Here is a 17480-nt window from a genome sequence, read left to right as displayed (position 1 = left end):
GTGCATTTAGAAAGTGGTTATTTTGCATTACCGGTTAATGCCAGTTTCTTATTTATTAATAGTCACTTTCCACATTCCAAAACACTGTTTACACGTAAACAGTGGAACAAATTAACAATTCGACACACACACAACCACATTTACTTTATGATTTATTGGGAATGTACTTTTTTAATTATGTTAGGATAATTACATTTTCTGTGCAACTGCACAGTGTTTTAAGGATCCGGTGAAAGGAAGCTTTATTTTCTCTTCTTCTCTGTCATGACATCTGAGTGATCAACAACAGAAACTACAGGTTCAAGAGGAGGGCAAAAAGCAGCTGGTGAAGCTTCAAACACTATAGAGTCTGTTTGTCTGGTCGACTTTTTGTTCCTCTCCTGGCTCTGACTTTCATTTCTGTCCTCCGTGTCCTTGAAGTTAGTATCATGAGTGGTGTCAGTGGGACCACAGCAGAGTTTAGTGCTCCACTGGATTCTGAGTGCTCTTCAAGGCTTGACTTTCATTGTCATCCTCCGTGTCCTGATCCATTGAAACAGATGGTTGCAGCTTCAGCAGGGGGTAACGGAGAAGCTTGGGCAATCTCAGCAGAGTTTGGTTCACAGGGGGATTTTTGGGACCTTATCTGGGCTTGGTTTTCCACTGCCGCGCTCCCTGGTCTGAATTTGGAGGTGGTTTGAGGACAAATGTCTCCACATTCCTCAACTACATGAACGCAATCCATCCTCAGGACGGATTAGAGACCACCTCCTCAGCTGACATTGTTTTACCGGGGGTAGTTTTAGAGGTTTTTTTTTACACTAATCACCACAATATTAGCACGCATCATCACATGATCTCTTTTATTTTGTATACTTCAAACTTTTTTCAGCGCAACTAGACCTTAGAACCACTAGGGTTCCCGCTTGTCTCTTTCCCCTCTCTCTCTTTGTCACTCACACACATGCGGACACACATAAAAACACGCTCTGTACAGTCGTTGGACTCATCTGTGAAATGAGTTGGCAAGCCAGATCTGATCATATGTGATCACAGGATACGCATCCAGGATGCATTTTAAATTAATTTCTTTATTTATCTACTTGCGATCGGCTCACTAAAGACGGATGTGAATACCAGGACTGAACAGGACCTTCCTCTTAACACTGGAAGTTGTCTTCTCCTCAGGTGGTGTGGGGCTCTGGGGACGAAACATCCTACAAATCTGTCTGAATGTGCCGTCAACAGTCCTTCTCTGCAGCGCTGGTGCCAAACTGTTTATTTAATTTATTTTCCCCAGGATATCGTGTGGTTACATCTGTATGACCTCTGTTAGGATAGACGGGACCACATCATCCCATATGAAATGGGAGAGGTTAGCCTTACATTCCACAGTGCTGAAAGCATTGGAAGTGTCCATCGTAAACACCCAACATGTTGAAGACGGGTGAGTGGGAAGCATGCAGAAGCCCTGCAGGACAATGGGAAAAAACACTTTAGAGCCGAGTGTGTCCCGTTGGTTCTCCCTCTGGTTCTTTGTTTGGGCTGAAGATTATATTCAATACAAGTCATTTTGAAGCCTTTGAGAATATCACTGAGATATTAAACCGCCAGTTTTCAACTGCCAATACATGTGTGTCAAATGTGACTCACTGAAAAATAGGAGACAGGGAGTCTGGGGACTTGAAAGACCTTTGGGCTTCAAAGTCATCATCCTTCATTTTGTTGATGCCCAATCCTGAAGCAAGAAATTAAATGTGACTTTTCGTTTTGGCATATTTAGATATTAAAATCAACATAATAAAAATAAACAATTGGAAGTATTTTTTTTCGTGGATTCTTGTCTTACCAGAATCAGAGGAGGTTTGACGTCCTCCTCGTAAAAGAATCTTCCGCTTCAGATACAAAACACAAGACTTTAAAGGGAAACAGAGCAGAAGATGTAGCTTTAATGTTCCACTTATTTCATTACAGACAGGTTGTGACATGAGTTCAAGCTGCAGTGGTGGACTCCATCTGCGTGCTTATACTATCCTCCCAAGATGATATTTATCATGTCTTCAGCAGTCATCTGAGATAGGATCTGGCTTTCCTGCTAGGAGTTTCACCAAAACTGCAATCTAATTTAGGAGATATGTCATACGTTTGCAGACAGTCTGAAGCTTGTATCTGCTCATACGCCAGCAGACCCACATATACTGTAAGTCATTTGAATAAAATAACACTGCTAGTTGGAGTCAGTTAAATAAACACCTGAAAAGCTTAAATGTTAAGTAAGAACAAAACTCCCTCACACACAGTGATGGCTCTGAAGAGTCACCTGCTTCCTCCAACAAACCTCATGCATATTTAGTTCCTGTATATCACAATAGAGAGGAAATGACATATTCAAGACAACATTTACAGTCTTACTGTGTAAATGTAAATGTAGAGACTCTCTCCGGTATTTTTATGTATTTATTTACATATATGGAAAAATGTACATTTTGTATCATTTTTTAAAAACGAGGCAATTGTAAATGATGCATAATCCTGTACATGATCTGCTTTTTGTCATTAGAAGCCATTAATTACCTACCAACATTTTAACTGTACTAAGTCTACTGGTATATTTTACAGCAAATGATAAAGTGGATGATGTTTTAGAGTTTTTATTTAACTGTCAACAAATCCCATGAAAGCACCAAAAACCAAAGTCTTGCATTTTCTTGGAATAACATGAAACGCTTTTCTAAAATCACAACATGTGTTGTGGTTGATCTGTCACATGGGAGCTCTGCTGCATCTGTAATTGATTCCGCTCTCAATCAATGAAATGATCAGAGATTGTAGAGATGAAATGTCTGAATAATAATACAACAAGCCTTTCTTTAAGAACTGCTGGCAGAGTAAAAAAAAAAAATCAGCAGAGAAGCTGCAGGCATGGAGAGGGGAAAAAAACCCTGATCAGTCACAATTTACTCCCATGTAATACTATTAATAATATTACTGTTACATATACAATGGCATAATCCACCTTTCAATGCATTGCATTTTTCCCTGGATATAAATGTAATGCTTACATGCATTGAACTTCACATAATATTTATGAAGATATTAAGTTGCATGTCTCAAATCTTAACATGAATACAAACCACAGTGCAGTTTTAGTTTCTCCACATCATCTCCCTGCGATGGAACCGTCCGCTCCAAATTAAAATCTCATGCATGCTTTTCCTCTGGATCTGTGGCAGCTCAATCAATATTTGTGAGCTGACCCGCAAAGGCAAAATGCAGGGGAGCATGAAGCTTGTGATGTTATCAAGTAGCAGTTTTCGGGGGGTGGGGGACGTGGGGGCTCATCTGTGGCAAAATCTCACATGGACATTCTGAGCATTATTACACCCATATGTATGTAGAAAACACCTTGGGGCAATTTCGGCGTCTGCTCAGACTCCTGTCCGCCTGTTAAAGGGGGTTGTCTCGTGATTACATCATAAATATTTTAACTGACTCCAGTTGCGTGTGCGCGGGCCGGCATCTTTGCTACGGCGTGATCCAAAACCAAAGCAGAAACATCAAATTTACTTTGGGCTGAATTTGCTTTTATATAACACACTCTTGCGTCTCCGCCGTATAACAACATGCTTGCTGATGTGTGTCTTATGTGTTATGCGCGTTAGTAACACTTAACACCCACGGCATATTGTTTCTGTGACTGTGAACTCACAACTGGAACCAGTTGTAAATTCTCCGCGATGGAAGCAGCCCGTGGCTGCAGGATCCCATCTGATGGTGGATCATTATTAGGCTCATATACTGTAACGTTCCCGCGTCAGCAGTAATCGGATGCAGTATTTGTCTTGGTATTATGTTAATGCTGTTGTCCTTTGCAACAGGAAGCGCTTGCTTTATTTATTCCACTGCAGCCTGTGCATACACCACGACACACTTCATCTATCATTTAGATAATGGCCGTGTGTGGCTGCTGGGTGTGTGTGTGTTTTCTTGTAAGGGCCAGAGAGCACCAATGCTAAACATACTTCCCCAGCATAGTCCTTAGTCAGTGTGTTTCCGTTCGTAGTTCAAGTCAACCTTGTAGCTCTCTAGTTGAAGCTTGACTACGCCATTTATTTGACAGCTTTCCTTTTTGTTAGTATTAAGAGGTTTTCCGGTTTCGTTGACAGCTAGTTGTCAGCATGTTGCGGACAATTCTGAGTCTTTAAAATATTCAATTCTTTGAGCTGGCAGAGCATTAACTCAGTGTCCTTATGAGTTCAAAAAAAATGCTGTGGCCTGGATTTCCCCTGGTTTTCCTTGCTGTTGTCTTGTACCATCTTTTTCTATTATTTCCAGAGTGCCTTGGCCAACGTGAGTCCGACCAAAACACGCATTAGTAATTAGACTCCCAGCTGTATTATCTGTTTGTGTTCGTCCAACTCCAAGAAATTCAGTCTTATTATTCTAAATACATGTTTAGATGTGTTCTGAAGGTCCAGTTTTAGCTGGACTAACACCCTTTTTTTTTAATCTGATTTTAACATACTGACCTACTCTATGTATGTGTGTGTTTGTGTGTATGTGCACGTGCGCTGAAGCCCCATTAGACCGGCTTAGCCCCACCTAGACGTGAGTGCGTTATCCCACCGTCTCTGTTGGCGATGCGATCCAGCCGGCCAGCAGTGTAAATCTCCTCGGCCTATAAAGACCCAGCTTATCTGACCTGATTAACGGTCAAACGTGGCAGACGCTGTTTGAGACGAGAAGAAGATGCATAGGGAGTGAACATTCCTGCACTGAATCTTCCGACAGGCCTTTTTCATGTCTCCACGGCTCCGATTGTCACTCATCTCCCACCCCCACCCCCACCCCCATGTACTTCTGCTCCTTCCAAGAGGTAGAATAAGCAACAAAGGGTGTGGGGTAAAGCAAGCAACAAATGGTCTGTGTGTGTATTTGTTTATGTGTGTGTCCCGGGCCTTGGTGTCACAGCAGGGGATCCTGTCCACTTGGTCCCGACCGTCCTGGCTGGACTCTGACAGGAATCATGGGGAGGAAGGGGTTAAGGGTCAAAACTCACGGGCAAGGGGTCACGGAAACACAGCAAGGGGTCAGTAATGATAACCCATCCTGCTCTGATCTAAACCCCAGACCCAGCACCAGACCACGCTGTCCATCATCACCACCACCCCCCCCACACACCCCCTTTGTACTCACACACTTACATACATACTGTATATATACATATATATACCCTCCTGGTTGTATTTCATTGCGTTGTCCAAACACAGGATATGGGATGAGCTGTTTGTGAAGCAAGGGGCTCAGCATCAGGAGAGAAGTGATTTTCATGGATATATCATGGAGAAAATTATCAACAGAGGAGAGAAGATGAAAGAGAGGACAAGCGAATGGCCACACATGTACACATACTGTATATACAGACTGTCTTTATATGACCCCAACAAAGCAAAAAAGTCCCAAGTCAAAATAATGCACTGTGGCTGCTTGGTGCGATGTTTGCTGTAGTTAGCTACGCCTGTGAGTCTCTGTTCTATATGAGGTTGAGGCCATGAGGCACTAAACAGAGGCCGCCTGTCGTCGTGCACTCCTTCACTCCCTTGATTTCCTGTGTAGCGGCCAGGGTAAGCCTGATCCTCCCTGACAGCTGTCACTCTCCATCTCAGTGTACCATCGTGGACTCTGACACACGCCTGCTCCCTCACCAGAATAACGCTGCAGCCGGGCACACGCTATCTCACCTTCAGATGATTGCCTTGGAGAAATGTATAATGGCAGCTCACAGCATCCAGCCAATGTGTTTTCACTCTTGCTGCTAAGTTTCGTTGACATAGCCGGCAAATCCACTGCAACTTCTATCACTTTATAGTTTGGGAACACACAGTGACCGATAAGCACTTTATTATTCATGGATGAGTCGGCAATGGAAATGCTCTGTTTATTCTCCTGACTTTAAACATTGGGTGCTGACCCGGTCTATGAAAAACAAAAAGACAAGACATTTGACACTGGGAGGAAGATCTTTCTGTGGTGCTCACACCCGACAGGATTAAGGTTACGACCTAATAAGTTGCATATCACTAACACCTACACCCTTGAGCGTGGGCTCTTCTTCTCGATGGCTTTTTTTGTCTCTCACCTCCTTCACATCGATCACCTCTCCAGCCAAACAAATCCTCCTTCAGTGGGTAATAGGCCCCCAACACATATTTCGGCGTCTTCTTATTTGCCTTTGGGAGAGTTGAAGGTCAAGTATGAAATCCCTGGCCCGGCTGCAGCAGATCACAAGATCCTCCGCTGCCCTACATATGTGCGTATGTGCACACACACTCCCACGCAGGTACTCATGGTAATAATGCAAGAGAGCTCAAGAACACACAAACACACATATACATATAAGTGCAGGCTTGTACACTGTAAATATGAGCGAGGGCTTGATTCCAGAGCAATAGCAGTGTTCAGATCAGTGTTAAATGTCATGTTTTAGCATAAACATAAAAGGCCTGCAATCAAAACCACGGCCGCTCTGGGGAAAAAAAGGCCGTTGCATTTGTCAGCGGCACGTTTGAAAAAGACAAAGGCATTTCGACTGTCACATTATAGACATGCTAATAAATCAGGTGCTTCCAACTTGCAATTAAATGATTTTTTTTTACCGTTGTTGTTGAGGGATGACAACTGTTCTCATATGGTAACCTCCATCTGTAAAAATCTCACTGAAATGTTTTAATTACAAGCAAGAGACATCAATTATGGACTTCCCCATGTGTTTGTCATCAGGAGAACAAAGGACAGGCATTAACGAAAACACTAAAATAATGATTTATTGTGTTGCCAACATTTCTATTCCTTTTCAAAATGCTTTGCTTTTATATCACACACACACACACACACACACACACACACAAAAGAGAATATAAATGCTCAGAACTTGCAATCATTTTTTATTAGTCCATATTCCAGGGTTCCTGAGTTGACTGTTAAAGTTAAACATTACCTTTGTCAGTGCTGTGGTATCAATCATTTTGTTCCTGTTTTGCTTAGATTTGTTTTGAGGCGGTTGACTTTTAAGCAGCTAATCAGGAAGTCTTAACGGATTTCATTTTCAAGGTAAACCCTGCTAACAGGACAGGTTAGCACCAGTGAAGCAGCATGGTCCAAGATAAGGAGATTTAACCCCCCTCTGTGAGTGACTATAGCCAAGTGTTTATTAGAGTGCCATTGTAATATATGACTTTGTGCTTGCTTTGCAAATCTATTCAGGGTGCCTCTGCTGCTTCTCCTCTGGATATTTCATTCGGAGAGGGTTAGCAGGCACAGCGTTATTGTGGCTGGTTATTGCCTTTCGTTTATTACAGAGGAGTTTGTTTAGAGTGGGGGTGGGGGTGGGGGGGCAGGAGCAGGAGGGACATGAGGATTTTCCTTGAGAGGGAGGGCTCTTCACGTGACTGTACAAATGAATGGTAACCACTGGTTACAGCTCAACCCATTGCTGATAGATGAGGCTGATATATTCATGTATTCATCACAATTAGTCCGCTCTGTGCATCTCCAAACGCAGACACTCATCCTTCCTCGGCTACGCTCCACACTTATCTTATTAGAATATTTTATACCGCGTGCAGAGGGCCACTCACTCCCTCTCTCTCTGTCTTGTATGTCATCCCTTGCTCCTACTCCTCTAAACATCCCGTTGTACTTCTGTTTTCCTGCTCCGACATTTGGAAGTTGTTTATGTGTGTGTGTGTGTGTGTGTGTGTGTGTGTAGGTGCTGTGGCAAGTCTGCGTTCAAGTCCCTTTTGTTAACCGATATCTTGTCCTCTCAGCACACAGACCGCGGGAGACCACAGAGCCAACTCTGCGAAACAACAACACTGTTGATTTTTGTTTTTGTTCTCCTCCTCTCAACTAATGCAAACTCATTTGCTGAATGACTTTTTTCCTCTTCTTCTTCTTCTTCTTCTTCTTCTTCTCCTTGAGCGATTCTCAATTGTTAAAAGTAGCTTCTTGGTTTTTCTTTAATTCCATCTGCTATGCAGAAAATGTCTCTGTGGTTCTGCATCCCTAAAATAGCTCGAAGCAAAAGGAGAGGAGACATCCTAAGATTGCTGGGGAGATGCATGTTTGGAGTAGAGTTCACAGTGACGAGGAAAAGTAATTGAAGGACACAAAAAGATGAATACCGTCCGTGAGGGAAATTGTATCGGACAGTGTTGTATCATTGTCAAAAAAAAAAAAACATAAGCACAGGATAAAACAATGACAGCCCATAATCAAAAACACTTGAGAAATACATATTTCTCTTTCCATTTGAGATGTCTGAGGTTGTTTGCCCTCTGCTTTGCCAACAACACATATCCTCAGTGTCTTTCTTCTCCGGCCAATAGCTAAGCTCAAATCACAGCTCTCTGTCTGTCAGACGGAGCTCGCTCTCCCTCTCCACCATCCCAAGAACAGTGGTTTCTCTTTTCCAAGGCACACTCTGAAATGGCTTTGTTTTCCAACAACCATTCAGTGGCACCCTCAGCTTAGGTCTGCCAAGAAGTCCGCCTCCCCGAGCTGGAGCCCGGGCTTGTTTACACAAACTCATTGGAGAAATATGGATGTATAATTATAGAGGTTGTTAGTTTTAATGTCGCATCCTCGCTATGGAAACCACTGCATGCTTGGTCAGCTACGATGAGGGGTGGCTGATGAAACCCTGACTGGGGATGGCGTGAACATTTCTGCGGAGAGCGTTTCGGGGGAGCAGGAGAGAAAAAGGAGCTTCTTGATGGAATCGAATCAGTGCCGAGCAAAAGCAAACAAACATGAATCACAAGGCGGTGATAGAGATTGCTGTGGTTGTCCAACGCATAAATACAGAGTCTAAATACTGCACACCAGGCCAGGACCAAGCCCGTTTCTGTGAATTCAGCTCGGTGGCAAAATGTCCATGTTCCATTCCAGCATGACCACAGTCGCACAAACACGGTAACAGGAGCAGACAAACACACAGGAGGCGTGTGTGTGTGTGTGCGTGCGTGCGTTCCTGAATGTGTGTGTGTACACAACTACACAGGCATAAATAAGCACAAAGCCACATAAGCAAATTTAAATATATATATATATATATATATATATATATATATATATATATATATATATATATATATATATATATCTACGCTTATAAGCGTGCAGTAGCATGCAAATAGATGCACAAAAAACATAATGTGTTCATGCATGTCCATGCTCGTCTCTGCTAAGATTTGCTTGCATTTACAGAAGTGGCAGTGTGCATTGTGCATCTGGTAATGCACATTAAAGAGGACTGCAGCTTCAGTCAGCAGTCCCATGGGTATGAAGGTGTGCACTGTCAGAGTTTGTGCACTTGCACCATGATGGATGGATGCTGACTGACACCTCAGGACTTCACAGATATATGTGTTGTTTTTGAGCTCAGGCTCTGCTGCCTCTCACTGAGAGCTGATGATTTCATCAACAGCAATGGAACAATTTTACCTCCCTTTGCAAACCCACAAGTCCAATTTCCCTCTCGCTCTTTATGTCCCCCTCCTCTCCTTCTTTGTCCTGCAACTTAATCGTTCTCTCTCTCTCCGCCTTTGCCATTCCACCTATTTTCTCTCCTCCTTAGATCTCCCCCTCCTCCCCTTTGCCTCCTCTCTTCGTGCACAGTGACAGATCCTTCAGGAAATTGTTTCTGGTCTGCCAGACCTTTTTTGTGTTGTGGCTGTTTATTTGTGCTGGGGGCACGGGGCTCCGGAACCTCGGTCTCTCTCCCGCTCTCGGGCTGAAGGTTAAGCTCCAAAACTCTTTTCACCGCCCTGCACCAAAACACACTGATCCTCGATCAGCGTGGCTTTACCGTGTAACTGATACCAGGGATGAGGATAGCGGCGCAGCAGAGAGGATGTAATCAGTGTGTGTGTGTGTGTGTGTGTGTGTGCATGTTTGTGTATGTGCGTCAGCTGCTGGCTTTGTGTGTATTAGGATGTAATCAGCAGCATTTTCTCTGTGGTCTGCTGTGCTCTCTGATTGGGGTTTTGGCGAATAACAGGGGCAGGGAGGAAAAATGTGTCTCTCTTCCTGCTTCTTGTGTTGCAGCCCGGGCCTCAGAGCTGGAGAAGCCTTCGCTGTGGTTTGAGGCTGCGCTCGAAGCTCTGGCACTTTACACATCAGCTTCATCAAATCCTCTATCTATTATATATTATATAGACTCTGTCTCTGTGTGTCAGTGTGTGTCTGTTTATTAGAGATGCGCTGACTTGGGTCCCATGTTTGTTGCAGCTTTGTCAGCTTTGTTCAGTCACCTCTGTGTTAGCAGGTACAAGAAAATCCCTCCAGGGTTTTAGGTGCACACACAGACGGACGGACACAGGGACACACACACACCTGTGCACTGTTCTCTCTCGCTTGCTCTCGATCTTTGTCTTTGTTCTGTCTCTTGCAGAATTTGTTTTTGTGGACAACAGATGGCCTGACATCGACTCTCTCCTCTGTAACAAGTACAGTCTCTGTACTGTCCCTTACTCTGTCTCTGACATCTCCCTCTCTCTTTCACTCGCTCTCTCTTTCTCTGTCTTTACTGCCGGTCTGCTGTGTTATCTCTGCGGCGCTGTAATGTAATCATTCGAGGAACTTACCAAGAAAAAAAATCTTAAATACCGAGCAGCTTCTCAAATGTGAACATTTGCTGCTTTGCTTTGTTTAATAGCATTGTATATTGAATATGTAGGATGTGTACTGATGCAGAAAGGTTTGGAAACATCACTTTCTTTCCATTTGTCATTGTTTTCTGGCATCTTGTAGATGCAACGATGAATAAGTTATTCCAAAAAAATAATCCACATGTCAAAATGAGTTAGCCGTAGTCTCAAATCTTTCCATTTTTTGTTTTCCTCTGACCTGAGGAAAGTTTCATTAGCCTGAATATAATTTTCCATCTCAGCCTTGTCTCTTCTCGCATGCAGCGTCCCTGCAGCTCATTGTACCTCATTGGATTTGTTTTGCATTGCCTATCTGAGATTGAAAGTGCTGAGCCTGCGGTAAGAGTTTTGTTATTTTCGGTTCTCATCTTTGATGTATGTTATTGTGCTGAGGAACACGGGGTTGGCCCAGTTGTCATAATGTTCTTCTGGAGGCCAGTTTGAAAAGGTCAGTGAAAATGAAGCTTCTCTCTACAGAAGACAAATGGACACAGTGCGGCAGCTCCACACAGACACAGAAGAGCCGCACTCACACACACACACACACGAAGACATCGAAACAGATTTAGTCAAACCCACAAACACACACACATTTTTTTATACATGCACCAGCACGAGCAGCAAGTTCTCTCTCTGATATTTTCTGTGCTATGGCTTTGGCTCCGGTTTCCCTCAGTGGGGAGTTAGTTCACAGTTTAGCTCTTTAGTCCATCTTGATTTTCGGAGCCTCACGGCCTTTGACATGCCACCACTATCTCCCACTGCATTCCGATCCATCCCAGTGCTTCTTTTATCAGGCTGCACAGGCTGATTTGTGGCCTGTGGACGTTGAGATCGAGCAGGGCGACTCCTCCGCGGAGTTCACAGTCCCACATCACCTTTGTAGATGGCCACAGAGGCCAGCGAAGGGACAGAGAGGATCAGTTTTATCATCTGCTGGGGTTTAGAGAGTGAACCATGGTTCACCTCGTGTAATTATCAGCACAAATGAAGTAAGAGGAAAGCGTCAGTAAGCCTCTCGCTGAGCAACAAGATCACCAAGAGATCTTCTGTGAGCATCTGTCAAATAATTACACATGTGTAACCTGACAACACAAATATCACCCACTAATATGGATAACACTGGCTGTTTTTGAGGAAAACTACTGGGATTTCAGCTTGATACAAAGATTTTTTTATGGACACAATAACGGGATAAATGGAGCACTATGCTCTGTTTTCTCTTTTGACAACCTATAATTTTAAGTTTCCTTGCACTCTGTTGGAATCCAGAGCACTGTGTTTAGTTATGAATTGGGTGCAAAATTTGTTTCCAATTTTAAAAAGTGCATAAAATTGCATCTTTACATATTTGATTCCAACAACTGGGACTCAAAACGTGTGGTCAAGAAAAAGATTAGGTTCAGAGAAGGATTAGAGAAGATACACGTCTTTTACATAACTGTTGCTTTTTCCCCCCATTACTTTTCTCTGCTATTTTTCTTATTAATAATGGGTCATTTGACCTCACTATGCCTCTTAAAATGAAACAGAAATATCTCCCATAATTTGAGATGAGAGGTCAAAAGTAGACTTAGCTTCATTTGAAGGGGAGGCAAGCCAAAACGTTTGGAAATAATTTAAGTTGGCTCTCTGCTATGCATAATGTCCAATAATGTACGCATAATGTCCAAAACTCAGACTAATATTATCCAGACCATCAAGCTCAATACACACACACACATATATAAGTCCTTTTCATAAAACAGTGATTCCCACTCATCTTTAGTATATGATAGAGAAATATTTGCAATTATTTCGGGGGTAATTTCAGGACAGTTCCTCTCATGTAAGCTTTTTGTCCCTTATAATAGGAAATTAGATTAAATACCCATTTTCTTGGTCTAGAACCTCCTAGATTGATTTCAACTCGAGGTGTAACCAATAGAAATTCCTAAGGTGAGTGGTTTTTAATTTGTAGTTGCCGCAGGAAGTGATCAGTCAGTTTAACAGCAGCTCTTCATAAGAAAAGAGGCTCGACGGGGAAGTACTGAGGGGGAGCTGGAGTAGTAGATGTCATGTTGACCGATTGTTGATGTGGATTAATGGACTTGTTGGTCCTCGAGTGTTGGCGTCTCGCCCACTATTTCCTGTGGTAAAAAATAAACAATGGGCATGTGATTGGATTAATGAAACACTAATGTGTGGCTCTCCTCTGTCTTTAATAAGGGTAAAACTCTGTGTACTCACTGTGACCGGCACACACACGCTCACACACACACATTACATTTCCATACACAGTTAAGTGGAGTTACGGTTGTAGAGGGACTACAATGTTCAGTTGGACGACTGTCCTTGTCCAAGCACTAGTGGGGAATTGATTTGTGTCTGCGTCTGCTCCACACGGGGGCGAAATGCTCCTTTCACATTAGGCCGTCTCCAGTTGTTAGCATGTCGAGCACCATGCCGAGTCTTCCCTCCGTCCACGGACTTAATAACATACATTTTTTTAAAGCTTATAGAGCATAAAATTGGTTTCCTTATCAGTCCAATAAATGTCACTGTCCCGAATTTCGACATGTTTTTTTTTTTGCTGCTGTTGTCTCATTCTTCTGGGAACTGGCTTCTATTATTTCCGTGGCTCATGTGCAGAGCTCCCAGGCCAGCTTTAGTCCAACTCTGGTCCGACTGAGCCTGACTCCCAATCACATTATCTGGGTGTGTTAGTATGACTTTGACAAATTTGATTTAGTGCAATTTCAGTTGGAATAAATAGATTTTTAAAGTCTGTTTTTTGTCGGACTAAGACAATTGTTTTTTTTTAATGTCATGGAAATGTACTGACACACACACAATAACTCAGCAACTCCCACATGAACAATATTAACCTTTTAGCTTCTCAGTGTTTGAGAGAGTGTGTGTGTGCTTCAGCATGTGTTGAATCTCTTCTAACCTTTAGCTCGGACCAATAGGAAGGTGAAGTGGCTTTTTTTTTCTCTCTGACCCAGTTTCCTCTCTGCTCATTTCTCTGAACACGCAACATTTCAGCAGCTATTAGTCAAATGATGCGCTGGCTGTCTGAGAGGGGAGTTCGCAGGCAACTGTGTGTGTGGTGTGTGTGTGTGTGGTGTGGCTCTCAGGGCATGTTTGTTCACCTGTTAGTGTTGTGTATTCAAGGGTGCTAATGTGTGTGTGCCCAGTAGGGCTGTGCCAGTTTTTAAAAATAATCATGTAATGGGGGGGGAATGATTACACAAACAAAGGAAAATAACAGTTGCAACCTGAAAGGTTCTATTTTCCCCCCTTTGTCTTTCATTCAATCTGTGCTTTTAGATGTGTGCAGCTGCCGGTCAGAGGGAACAAAAAAAGTGTGTGGGCCACTTCAACCGGCTGTTTTTTTCCACCCTGCACATGATTTGTGTAAAATTGCTAAGGTTTTCTGCGACTGCTGCTCAGCTCAGTGATATCGGTGAAAAGAGCCATTACAGCCAATTAGCTACTCTGTCATTAGGGAGGGTTGTGTGGGCTACTGGCAACTTCTCTACACAACAGAATACATTATGGCTGTAAAATAGCTGGTAAAGCTGAAAACACTAATACCTAAAAAAAAATGTTCCATTTTGGGAACAGCAGAGCTGTGGCAGGTTTTTATTTTACAGTCAGTGTGGTTATGAAATTAATATTGGATATTTTGGCTGCTGCCCCCGTGTCTCATAAAGTCAGTACTATATGCAGAAGCTTATAGTATTATAAAGTACCTCCTTCCCAGGTTACTTTATTTTACTGTGCCAGTTGACCATGTTCAGAATCCTGCACTCCCCCCTGGTGCACACCTGTCAGATCATGTGGGTTTTGGCGAAGGAGCACGCATGCACATTTTAAACAGAGACCTCCTTTATTTGGTGTGTTCAAATGTGTATGTGTGTGTGTGTGTGGAGGGCAGGGGAAAGGGCTATGAGTGCAGCAGAAAGGTTTAGGATGAGATGGACTCTCGTCTGTCTGCATCTGTCATGTTGGAGTGTGCTCAGTCTGTTCATGTTTGAGACAGATGACTTGCTCTGCTCCCCAAGGTCCTTCCTGTTATTCTGCATCCTTTATCTCCTACTGATCCGGCAGACGGCCTGCACACAGCCGCATGTGCACTCGTATGGGCGTGAGTGTGCATGTGAACAATTTTTCATGTGCACATCTTGTCTTGTTTGTTTCTTCGTACTTGTACATCCAGGACTTCTATGTGTGTGTGTGTGTGTGTGTGTGTGTGTGTGTGTAGGGGGGCGTACTCCAGCAAGTTTTGTGCTGTGTATGGGATCCCAGGGTTTTGCAACATGCTGAGTTGGGAAATGGGGAGTGGAAAGTGCAGCAGTACATAAGCTCTGCCCCTGCTAGATCCACTGGGGAGGTGACACACACACACACACATACACCTGCAGCTAAATGATGCAGAAGGTCTGTGATTTTGCAGGCTGTGGAATGTGTATGGAGACACAGAAACACACAGAGACACTTTGGGAGCCGCTGACAGGTCCTCTACAAAGGTTAAAAGCTGTCATAAGTATCTTTGAAGCACCGGTGGTGCTGGCTATATAGAAGTCTATAATGCTCAACGTTTAGCTCTGTAATTAAGGGATTGTTATGACTGACAAATAAACAGACATGGCAACCCACACCCATACACACACACACAGTTTTAAGCTGCTATTCTTCTTAAGACACTGCAATGACTTTTGCACAGACTAAAGTGGCTGTATATGTATTATGGATTAACTGTTAACATCTATTTTTTTATGTTGCGCTACAGACCTTCTCTTCGGTTTTTTATAAAGTCTATAATAATAATGATAATAAAAATTACATTTTTATTAAATGCACACTGTTGCACCGGGACCATACTGCACATGGTGGAAATGGTGAGTGTGAGTGAGAGGGAAGCAAGTTGGCAGTCACACACACACACTCACACGCTCACATATATGCTTCCTCTGCTCCATAGAGAGAGATCACCTCCCACTTCTTATTTTTTTTCCAAACTGAGCTCTCCTCCTCCTGTTCCTCTCAACTCCTCACTTCATCACCTCCTTCCATATTCCCTCACCAGCATATGCACGCAAGGACAGATCAGGTCTCACTCCTCTCTGGCTCGCACACTCTCGTGTCTTAAAAAAAAAAAAAAGGGAATCTCTTGCTTCCACTCCTGTCCAGCACTCCTCTTTCCATTCACCCTCTAAACACCTCAACCCCCCCCCCACACACACGTCGCCACTTTACCTCCCTCACTCACCCTTCTGCAGCACCACCCAACCCTCCTCACCCCACCCCATTCTATCCCATAGTGCTCTCTGCTGGGAGGATTTAGAGGCACCCTGTAATTTTGGTGCCGGAGGAGCTCTTAAGTCCTGCCTGATCTTCTGGCTATAAAGGCAGCCAACGTGTGTGTGTGTGTGTGTGTGTGTGTGTGTGTGAATATGAAATTGTGTGTGCGTGCATGTCAGTGTGTGTTCCATTCTGTTGGACCGAGTGCTTACATGTATGTTTTTTTTTTTCCACAGCCGGTTCAAATGTGGATGTATCTGTATGTGTGTACAGCCGGGTATGCTCTATGCGTTCTGCCTCAGTGTGTGTGTGTGTGTGTGTGAGTGTGAGAGAGAGAGAGCAGCAGTCTAATCAGGGCACAGGAGAGGAGCTCCCCCTCTGGCTGTATCCTGAAGCTGTGAGCTGAGCAACAGTTGTGTGCACTGAGCTGCTTACCACCTTAAACCTTGACACTAAAGCCCCATTTCTATGAAGCAGTACAGTTGGATTTTAGTTTGGTACATGACACAATGATTTGTGTTTGTCAAACGTTGAGGGGCTTTACCAAAATAACCAAATCATACTGTCCAACCTTTGGAAGAGCAGCTCCTACAAGGTGGAGCTAGACACCCTGCAGTGTGTTGACTGGTCGACAGAGAATCATCCATAATGTACAACAGCAAACTTTTGCCGTAAAGCCTGTAGCGTTCTCTCAAGCTTGTCTTGTTGTGATAAACAGCTATGTACCAAAAAGAAACAACACAAAATGCTCGACGTTGCGCTTTGTTTACTGTGTCACATTCTTCTTATTCGTGGGATTTATTGGCGAGCCGCACTGTGTCGTCACGCTATTTATGCAGCCGACGCACATTATGTAAATAGCTTCGTAATTTATGTATCCAGCCCACACACCCCGCAGTGGAAACACAAGTCAGATCAGGGTGTACCGATCGAAACCTCACTGTGGTGAGCTTAACTGCACTGTACCGCTTGGTGGAAACCTGGCTTAATGCGGCTACCAGCAGCATAGCAGCCTCTGGTAACAGGCAGCATGCAGAGATGTGAGAGGTGATCCATGGTGATACATTTCAAAAACTAAATGGCTAAAAATTGAAGAGGAAGATTCGTGAATTAGCTGTGTCCTTGTGCATTATTCAAAACCGTGCTTATTCTAAGCTAAATTAAATATTGTATTCACAAAATGGCATGAAAAACATGCAGCACCGGTGTCAAAGATATGACTATTTAATATTCTCTGTCAACTTTGATTATTGTGAAGATAGAAGAAAAGAAAATATTGGCCGAGCTCAGTGCCCCCAATTCATCTGAGATGATAAGTCTGAATGTATTTTCTTTGCCGATGCCAAACCTGTGGAGGAGGCGATGGGGCGAGACAGCGAGTGAAGGGGTTGGAGGTTGATTACTGATTTCCATTTCTATTTCAGGGACAAAGAAATGGAAGACTGAAGGGCTGGGACATCTATTTAGATCTATTTCATTCTGCCATAATCAGGCTTTAGCCAT

The 17480-nt window shown here is 43.4% G+C and overlaps 1 protein-coding gene across 1 annotated transcript in view; it reads left to right on the top strand.

The window, feature by feature from the left end:
- The window catches only part of efnb1 (ephrin-B1), a 58459-nt gene that overhangs the window by 25026 nt on the left and 15953 nt on the right, over positions 1-17480 (top strand). The gene's annotated exons all lie outside the window — the stretch shown is intronic.

The sequence above is a fragment of the Solea senegalensis genome, linkage group LG12, assembly GCF_019176455.1.
Source record: "Solea senegalensis isolate Sse05_10M linkage group LG12, IFAPA_SoseM_1, whole genome shotgun sequence".
NCBI classification, from domain to species: Eukaryota; Metazoa; Chordata; class Actinopteri; order Pleuronectiformes; family Soleidae; genus Solea; species Solea senegalensis.
The sequence above is the reverse complement of the archived record's forward strand: the minus strand, read 5'-3'. Positions and strand labels throughout refer to the sequence as shown.